We start from the raw sequence: 8,655 nt of genomic DNA, 5'->3' as shown, positions 1-8,655 counted from the left end.
CAATGACCAAAATAACTATGTAAGCAGTATTTAAGACCAGCTATAGGATACATCTGGGAAAACACCTGGCATTACCAGTTCATCTAAACCAAAAATATCTATTGCTATCAGGCCAAAAGAACTGTCTGTGTCCATGACACAGAAGAGGCTGAAAACAGAAGGTATCCAACTGTAAATGCAGGAGCAACTATAGCAGTAATTACTGATAAAGTTCTCAAAACCATCCAGTTTAGATGATCATTAAACCTGGTTTAATTCTTCCTGGCAAACAAATTATCAGTCAAATACAGCCCTCTTTATTTATTTATTTATTTATTTTGCCAACTGCCAGCCAAATTCATGATTTTTTTATTACTGTATCCATTAGCAGAAATTGTTCACTGGATACCTCAGAACTCCTTTGAGTTACAATCACCTGCAACTAGGGCTCGCCAGAGCAGAGTATGCTTCTTCACAGCAATCTCTTACATTAAAGGCTTCATCTACACCAGGAAATTAACCCATTGCTGACACTGGTTGATAGCACTGGTTCCCTTGAACTGGCTTTGAAAATGGTTTAATTAGTATAAAGAGTGTGAAATCATTTTCAGCACAAGCCTCAGTCTCATTTTCATTCCTGAAACAGAGTTAAAAATAGTTTGTCAACTCTGCACCAGCAGTTCAGCCATTTTCCTTTTCACACCACTTCAGGAGGACTCTGCAAAAAAAAGAAGAAAAAAAAAGAATTATATCTGTAAAGGCACAACCCAATGGCTGTTTCCACACTCCACAGTGTCAAAAGCAGGGAGAAATATGCTGAAAAGTCTCAGCTCTGGAGGCCATCTATGGTTATGGGCACATTTCTGTTCCATTTTATAACCCTTCATATTGTGTAGTAGAAGGCCAATGCAGTCGGTGTTATTTATTATTTGACAGAAAAAAAATATTTTTAACAAAGAACTAAGAGCTGTTATATTTCAGGGCAAGTATAATGAAAGATAACATTCTTGGGTATTCAGTTCATGTGTTCAACAACATAGCTTTAATTTTAAGCAGTCCCCTGATGCATCAGGATGGTTTTATTTCTTAAGATATCTTAAGGTGGGGAAAGAGAAATCATACATCAAGCCCTGATCTGACAAGCTGTTCCATGCAGGCTACTACCTACGCTCATACAGAGTTCCACTAAAATTAATGATCATCTATATGGGCACAAGGGTACAGCCACGCAGAACAGCTTATAGGAGCAGGGTCGTAACCATTAGCTGTAGCGAAAGTTTATCCATCCCATGTGACATTTCATGGGAATTATTATTTTGCATACATTTTTCCAATTCCTTAAATATAACTAAAATTTGAGACCCTGATAATAAATGCTGGCAGCATTTCTTTGTTGTTGTTGTTTGTTTGTTGTTTTTAAAACAGCAAACCGCAACAACATTCAAGCAGAAGTTGACTTCCTGTTAATGGAAAGTTTACTAAATCTTCTTTCAAGTAACATCTTTTGATCTTAATAATCATGAAGATCTAAGAGAATGAACAAACAAACATTAATGAGTGGGATGAAGTTTCTGAAATAAACATGAAAGCAACATACAGTGGAACATATGTACTTTAGTGGGTACAAAAATAAAGGCACCCAATTTTGTTGCATAAGAAAAGACAATCTGCTGGCTAATGTGTCCTTATAAAAGGAATGCTGAGATGGTAAACAAACTGTTCCTGATAAGTCCTCATAATTCTGGTCTCAGTTCAGAAAATAACTTAATTGTGAGTTTAATTTTGAGAATATGAGTAGCTCTGCTGAAGCCAATGGGATTACTCGTGTGTTTAAAGTTAAGCACATGCATAAATGCTTTGCGGAATCATAATCTCTAAGATTATAATAGCTCTGTTGTGTAATAATCATTAAAAGGAATACTTTTGTTAAAAATATACACCTTTTCTGAAGTGGAATCGAGAGATAGACCTGCTATGATATCATGCTCTATCATACATGAGTTAAATTCAGTTACACAGTTGCAGTTAGGTACCAATAATGATAGCTGTGCTCATGGAAGTATTCACCCCAGGAGAATGCAGGCCACAAGTGCACTGCTGCCTACCTTCATGGATATCTCTTAGGAGAAGACAACTGTGAGTTCTGCTAGTGGAGACTGCGGCAGTGATACACACTGACCGTGTTCTTGTGGAGTGCTAGACAGTTTCAAGTCCAGTAGTATTAGTGAAATTGTGAACATTTTCAAGTGCTGCAACCCTCTCTTCAGGTGCATCCTCAGTGAATCCATCCCATTTTTTCTAACACATTCCTCAATATGCAGAGTGAATGAAATTTGAGCATCCAACCACATACTCAATTTTTGCAGCTCATCAGCATCATGAATAAATGCAGTATCATCAGTCACTGACATTTTCAAGTGTTCATAACTCACGGTTGATGTTAAATTGATGTTTTCAGCTTGTAGGTATTTTTATGTCAGACAAATTCTGAAAGTTGAGAAAATTTGATTTTGATTTGTTGTTTTTCAGAATACAAAAGAATATCACTTTAAAAGTTAACATACTATCTCTCATTACTGAGCTTCAGAATCATAGATACCAGAGATACAAAAGACCTGTTCAGCCATCTTGTTCATCTCTTGTCAGTGCAGGACTGTTCCCTATAATACATTTTTAGTGCTTTATCTACTCCTCTTTTAAGAAGCTTGTTAGTACCTGTTAGTAAACATTAACCCTTTCAGTTATTTTTGTATATTTTATTCATTTTATATATTAACTATTCTTTAGAATCTATGAATTCTAAGTCCCAGACCACTTGTTCTTAACCTGTAAGTAACCCTATTCAGGAATTTTGTACATTAGGCTATATTTAATAATCCTTTTATAGACTGCCATATCTATAAAACTCCAGAAATTATTGGAAACCATCCCCTTAACACACACATTATATATATATTTATATATATATAGCTTACATAAGCTTATATAAACCTGGGAGATTGATGAGGGATGATTGTTACAGAAGACATTTCCTATTGGGGAATCAATAGGGAAGAATGACTATGGGGGAAGAAGGACTCACTGAGAGATATTATCTTGAAGAACATTGGTCCTCTCATGCCATCACACATCCATCAGGTAACTGAGAATGTATGTATATCAAAAGACATGACATCAGAACATATGGGTGCTGGAGAGTATTCTTGGCAAACAGGGGACTCTGTCTACAAACCCTATATAATGACAGAATTTTTGGAATTCAGCTGAGGTATGAAATTGTGCAGCCCACCAGTTACAGTGAAGAAGAGACACAGAGCCAGCTCATTATCTTACATCCGGGGTGGTAATGTATTTATTCTTTCTGTAGTCTGTATAGTGCTATACTAATCTCTGGCTGATAATCTTTGATTACATCATTCCAATTGAGCCTGTTCAACAATCTTGAATTGTCATTAACTTCAGACATGCAAGAAGCCCCAAGCAATGTAGCTTCCCTTCAGAGACTATTCAATGATCTCAGAGATCTTGCTGTCCAGATACTTATTAGGCTGATATTCAGCCTACATTTTCCTTATGTTAGTTTAATGTCATTACTCCTAGTTACAACCCATCATACAATCTATTATGAGCTGTAATACAAACAGATCCTTGAAGATTACATAAGCTTCTCACCAGTTCTGTTGACTTGGCACAGGAAGTCATATTTTTAGCTTCCATGCTTGTGTTGCTTCCAGTGATGAGCTGCCAAAATCTTAACAACGGGTTCCCTATAAAAAGTTCTGATTTAAGGGATGTGCGACAGCATGTATTTTTTGTACCAATAGGGTTACCATACGTCCATATTTTCCCAGGAGGTGATTAAGAACCAAAAAGCCTGACATGTCCAGGAAAATACAGATGTATTTTAACCCTACCTAAAGTTCTTTTTTAAAAAGATGGGGCTGAACTAGAAATGAGCTCCGTTTCACATGTGTGGGTGGTGATCAGGGACAGTCTCAATTTTTGGGTCTTTTTCTTATATAGGCTCCTATTACCCCTCACCCCGTCCCGATTTTTCACATTTGCTGTCTGGTCACTCTAGGGTGTGCACATGTGTGGGTCCCAGCTGCTCCCTGCCCCCCCCTCATTAAAGCACGTGTGCAGGGTTACTGCCCTGGGAACTGCAGGGCACCAGTGGATGTGGGGCTGGCTGCAGATAGGGGCGTGGGGCAGGGCTAGCTGGAGGCAGGGAGTGACACGGGCTGGCTGTGGGCAGGTGATGCAGACGGGCGGGCTGCGGGTGGCTGTGGGCAGGGGGTGGCTGCGGGCGGCTGTGGGCAGAGGCTGGCTGCAGGCAGGGGGTGGCTGTGGCAGGGGCTGCAGGCAGAGGGTGGCTGCGGGCAGAGGCTGGCTGCGGGCAGGGGGTGGGGCAGGGGGTGGCTGTGGGCAGGGGCTGCAGGCAGGGGCTGGCTGTGGGCAGGGGCTGGCTGCAGGCGGGGGGTGGCTGGGGGCAGGGGCTGGCTGGGGGCAGGGGCTGGCTGGGGGCGGCTGGGGGCAGGGGCTGGCTGGGGGCGGCTGGGGGCAGGGGCTGGCTGGGGCTGGGGGCAGGGGCAGGGGCTGGCTGGGGCTGGGGCTGGGGGCAGGGGCTGGCTGGGGCTGGGGGCAGGGGCAGGGGCTTGCGCGTGCTGGGGCTGGGGGCAGGGGCTGGCTGGGGCTGGGGGCAGGGGCAGGGGCTGGCTGGGGCTGGGGCTGGGGGCAGGGGCAGGGGCTGGCTGGGGCTGGGGCTGGGGGCAGGGGCTGGCTGGGGCTGGGGGCAGGGGCTGGCTGGGGCTGGGGGCAGGGGCTGGCTGGGGCTGGGGGCAGGGGCAGGGGCTGGCTGGGGCTGGGGCTGGGGGCAGGGGCTGGCTGGGGCTGGGGGCAGGGGCAGGGGCTGGCTGGGGCTGGGGGCAGGGGGCAGGGGCTGGCTGGGGCTGGGGCTGGGGGCAGGGGGTGGCTGTGGCTGGCTGGGGGCAGGCAAGGCGGGGGAGGGGCGCAGACACTCACACGGGGGGGGGGGGGCTGGGAGCAGCAGGAGGCAGCCCGGGACTCACGGGGCAGCAGCAGCCGGAGCCCCAGGGCCAGAGGTCCAAAGAGCAGGAGCAGCAACAGGGCCAGGAGGCAGCTCACATGGCTCTCGCAGCACAGCGCAGCGCCCCCCGGCGGCCGGGAGGAGGAATTACAGGCTTCCCAGGCAGAGCCCATCAAAGCTTCCCTCGCAGGGAAGCTAGTTAACAAGCGGTTCTAAAACCGCTTCTAAATTTAACAACGGGTTCGTGCGAACCCGTGCGAACCGGCTCCAGCTCACCCCTTGCTTCCTACAGACTATGAAGGTCTTACTTCGGGTTTCAGATCAAGCACTAATTGTAAGACTGCTGACAACTGGCTGCACACTTTTGTAGCTGGCTACCAGCTGGCAGTTACGACAAGAATCTCTTTGTTTTAGAAGTACCCCTGTAATGAGACTGGTTATCCCCCTAGCTACCAATGTTTATAATCTTTCTTATTTTAACTCAGTTTTTGCTAGAAAACATAAAATTCTGGCTCCCAATAACAGATGCACAGAGAGAATTACCCCTAGGATATTTTAATAAACTCAAACCATACAACAAGAACAAAAGAAATCACTGGGAAAAATGACAGTATGTTTCTTTAGCTAAGAGAACAGCAGGATCTTGTTATGATAACTTTGTTGTTGTTGTTTTTTTCCCCACAAGCTCTTAATGCTAAAAAGCCAAATTCTATGCTTGCTGGTTTTCTCCAACTAGCATATAAAATAATTTCCAGTTCTTTGTGATGTAATCTCAGATAATAGTGCTTCTTTTATGCAAATTTACAATATTTACCGTGTTTCATATTTGCTAGGAATCATCTCTTATGGTTTGAGTAATGCGTTGACAGTGAAGTGCTCTGTGATTCATGTCCAAAACAAGAGAGGGAGAGATGAACTGAACTTCCGTAAACTGTCATCATAGTGAATGCCAAGCCAGCACTATTCCAACTCTGATGGTGAACTAAATGTGTTGGATATGATTTAACACCTTCCTCGATAGAAAGTCACAGCATGTACTACTGAGTGAGCTGTCTTCTTTAACTTACTTGAAGAAATTAGTTGGAAAAAATATTCCTTCTGCACAGGAAAGACTTAATCAAAGAAGAAATGGTAGGAATTGTATGATCAATAGCTGCATTTGCCAGATTTTCTATGCCTAAACATCTTAATTGGGAGGGTGAAATACAAAGCTAGATTCCAGCAATCTTCATACTGGTGACCATTCCTGGGGCTATTGGGCATTGTTCAGTCCCAAGGCACAAGTTAAAGCAACTTTGGAACTGCTCTAAACTGGGCCAGCTTCCCAGAGCTCCAAGGCTTCTGTCTTGTTCCCTTTTCCCCAGCCACATCGGGGTGGCAGAAGGATGGGACCGAGGTAATGGAGGGGAAACCTGTCCAGCCCGGCAGCACTCAATGTTTCTGCCATGCCAGGGGAATTCTCACTGGCTACTTTATGGCTACTTTGCACTGGTGGAACAACTTAACACAGCCAAAGTGGAGGTCAGGGTCTGACCCTTAGAATTTACAGAATGTACTACTGTACATTCAATCAATGAATTCACTCACATATGAATAATTATTTTCATAGATTCATAGACTCTGAGGCCGGAAGGAATCACCATGATCATTTAATCTAATATCATGTATACATACACAGACCGAAGAATTTTCCCCAGAAAATGAATTAAAGCATGGGTCTTTTAGAAAGATATATAATCTCATTTTAAAGACTTCAAGCACTGGTGAATCTAACACTTCCTATAGTAAACTGCTCCAATGTTTAATCACTCTCATTGCTAGGAAATTGCATTTCAGGGTTGAATTTACCTAACTTCCAGCCTTTGGATCTTGTTATGCCTTTGTCAGCAAGACTGAAAAAAACCCTTCTTTCAGATCTCTTTTCTATATGTATGTTCCTATCCACTGTGATCAAGTCACCCCTCAACTTGCTCTTCGATCAGATGAATATATTGAGTTCTTAAGCCTCACATTCTAAGGCTTATTCTCCAACCCCTGAATCATTTTTGTGGTCTCCTTTGAGCTCTCTGCAGGATTTCTCATCCTTCTTGATGTGCAGACAACAGACCTGGACAAGATCATTTCCCTATTTTACTTGATAGTTTCCTTTTTACACATCCGAGGATCACATTAGACCTTTTAGCCAAATTATTGCACTGAGAGCTCATGTTGAGTCAGTTGTCTGCAATTACCCCTAAATCCTTTGCTGAGTCACTGCTTTCCAAGACAGTCTCCCATCCTGTACATATAATGTGCATTCTTTGTTCTCAGATCTATTACTTTGCATTTGCCTGTATTAAAACACATTTTGTTGGATTGTGACCATTTAACTTGGTGATTCAGATCATTCTGAAATAGTAACCAGATCTTCTCATCATTTACTAGCTGCTAATCTAGCAAAGGATTTTATATTGTCATCTAGATCATTGATAAAAATATTGAATAGCCAAGAATCTCCCACTCATTGATGTCTTCTCATTCACAACTACATTCTGAGAGCCATCATTGAGCTGTTTTTTAATCCTTCTAATGTGTGCCCTGTTAATTCCATACAATGCAATTTTTTCAAAAATATTTTAATCAAGAAGCCATGTGCTTCTCAGTCAAATCCCTTGGATACATCCAAATATGTTACAGTAACATAGTTCCCTCATCAACCAGACCTGTAATCTTGTGAAAAAAACAGGTTTGTTTGACAGGACCTACTTTCCATGAAGCTATGTTGACTGGCATTAATTATTTTTAGTCTCTAATTCTTTGTTGATAGAATTCCAGATTAACCATTCCATTATTTTGCCAGGTATGACAGCCTAAACAGGCTATAGTTCCCTGGGTCATTCCTTTTACCCTTTTAAAATATTGGAATTATGTTCATAGTACTTCAGTGTTTTGGAATTTCCCCAGTTTTCCAAGATTTGTTACACTGCTCTACAGCCAAAATGCTTCTGAAATAAATGTAGTCTAATTTTACTAATTCTGGGTCACTGAGAAATAAAATGATGCTTAAAATTGTTGATTGGCTCTAGTTTTCAAGATATGCTATTGGGTCAGTATATACAACCCTTGACTTGGGAATAGTGGAGGATAAGTGAATTATTGTCTGTGTGTTCCATTCTATGCATCCGAAGAAGTGAGCTTTAGTTCGCGAAAGCTCATGCTAAAATTAATTTGTTAGTCTTTAAGGTGCCACAAGTACTCCTGTTTTTTTTGTTTTTTTTTTTTTTGCGGATACAGACTAACACGGCTGCTACTCTGAAACCTATAAAGGGAAGGGATCTCAATTTAAACCAATTTAAATACAGCTTTGACTGGATCTATGAATAAATCTATGACTGGGTTTGGACAGTACTTGCTTTTTAGGCAAAACAATGAATGATGCAATCTGAAGCTGGTATTGCGTCATACATGATATGAATTGCATCATGTTATTCCTAGAAGTCATGGATGATGCAATCATAATGAAGCTTACATCACTCTGCTGAACAAATTGCCCTATATCAGCTCTAGAAATCATACAGTGTCGTGCTCTCTTATTTGTCAGTGTTTGATTTTGCAAAGGGACACATTTCTGTTTAGCCAAAGTGAGCAGA

The 8,655-nt window shown here is 42.5% G+C and overlaps 1 long non-coding RNA gene across 1 annotated transcript; it reads right to left on the bottom strand.

Moving 5' to 3' along the window:
- Positions 1 to 295: 295 nt before the first annotated feature.
- On the bottom strand, positions 296 to 5,079 carry LOC123361978. The gene is made up of 4 exons (XR_006576304.1): positions 5,049 to 5,079; positions 3,652 to 3,746; positions 2,085 to 2,466; positions 296 to 697 (listed from the first exon to the last, which is right to left on the bottom strand). It is a non-coding gene; the product is annotated as an uncharacterized LOC123361978 (long non-coding RNA).
- Positions 5,080 to 8,655: the final 3,576 nt, after the last annotated feature.

This window comes from Mauremys mutica, chromosome 1 (assembly GCF_020497125.1).
Source record: "Mauremys mutica isolate MM-2020 ecotype Southern chromosome 1, ASM2049712v1, whole genome shotgun sequence".
NCBI lineage: Eukaryota > Metazoa > Chordata > Testudines > Geoemydidae > Mauremys > Mauremys mutica.
Note: the sequence above shows the minus strand (reverse complement) of the source record. Positions and strands in the feature narration are given on the sequence as shown.